Below are 1,624 nucleotides of genomic sequence, written 5' to 3' on the forward strand. Positions count from 1 at the left end.
AGGAAGGCATAATGTATGGAGCAGGCATCGCCAATTGAGCGTAAGAAGGTTTTTTTTATAATTTTACTAACAATTGTCAACACAAAACTTTAAACGCGTTTTTCTCGAAACTACGTTTTTCGACCTTTGGACCACGATTTTGGGAGAACTATTTAACCGATCGGGCTGAAATTTTCAGGGGTTGTTCAGAATTTATGTAGTTTTAGCCCCTAGTGGAATTAGAATTTTTCGTTTACTTTTAACCCCTTTTTTAGGGGTAAAAAAGGGGTGAAAAAATTCTAAAGTCCGCCATTTTTTTTTTAATGCCCAAATCGTTTCATTCTACTACGGGATATAGCCACTAACATATATTTTAAGAATCTTTTTGGATTTTTTGTTTCAGACGATTAGAACTGGAGATTTCAGGATCCAAACTTTTTTTTCCACCTTCACTTCAGCCGCCATTTTGAAGCCGCGCATGCGTGAAATCGTTTAAAAAAATTTTTATACAATCTTGAATAAGTGACAAATAAAGTGTAAAAAGTTTAATTAAATTAATTGCATTTTACTACTGAAAAAAAATTCTTGAAAATATGCCGAATAAACCCATAAAGTGGCCTGAAGGTGCAAAAGTCTTCTCGGAAAAACATCCGGCCGAGATTCTTTCATCAGAGAAATAAAGATAAAGAAACAAGCGACGCTTCGCATCCGCATCAATATTCTCCGGAATCGGTACGAAAAAATTCGTACAGGTTATCGTTATAATTATCGGTCGAATTTTGTATTCAGTTTAATGTTTAACGTTTCACATTTATCTTAAATCACTTAGATCGATTGCGAACAATTCCGTATAATATGGAAATAATAAATTTTGTACTATCTATCATTACAGTTATTAATAAAATTATGTTTTTAGTTTAATTTTTAACGTATTTATTATATTGAAGAGGGTCAAATCTTGATCGAAACGTCTATCTATTGTTATGAATTGTGTTTAAATAATAATATATAACTTATTTACATCCTTAGTTGTGGCTGTATGCTCTTTATTATTTAACCTTTGTAAATTTCTTAGCCACTTTCTAATAATTTAAAAAAACTTTCAAATTCATTATTTCGTCCTACACCGTGAGACTAAATTTAAAATGTTCAAATTATATTCTTATTTCTTTACGAATTTTTGAAAAAAATGTGTGATAAATATTTTGTATATTAAAAAATCTATATATTTTGATATTACGTATATCTTTTTGATCCATCGTAGATGCGAATAAACACCGAAAACACTCTTAATGCTCTAAGAACCAATATGAACATCTTTCTCGAAACTAGTAAAAAAATGACGGAAGTTAAGACGGCATTGCTTTTGGAGCTAATGAAATTACATGAAACGCTACAGGAAATTCGACTGAAATCTTCGCAACAGGTCCCCTTACCTTCTTCGTGTTCTTTTTCTCGTTCACCTCCACCTCCTTCTTTTTCTTCATCTTCTCCTCTTTTTCATCCTCCTTCTCTTCCTCCTCCTCCTCCTTCTCCTCCTCCTCCTCTTCCTCCTCCTCCTCCTCTTGCAACCGAATACATATATTACGATTGACCTAACACGACTCCACGTAGGTCAAATCGACTTATTTCACCGTCTCATCGA

Source organism: Trachymyrmex septentrionalis, unplaced genomic scaffold (assembly GCF_001594115.1).
Source record: "Trachymyrmex septentrionalis isolate Tsep2-gDNA-1 unplaced genomic scaffold, Tsep1.0 scaffold109, whole genome shotgun sequence".
NCBI lineage: Eukaryota > Metazoa > Arthropoda > Insecta > Hymenoptera > Formicidae > Trachymyrmex > Trachymyrmex septentrionalis.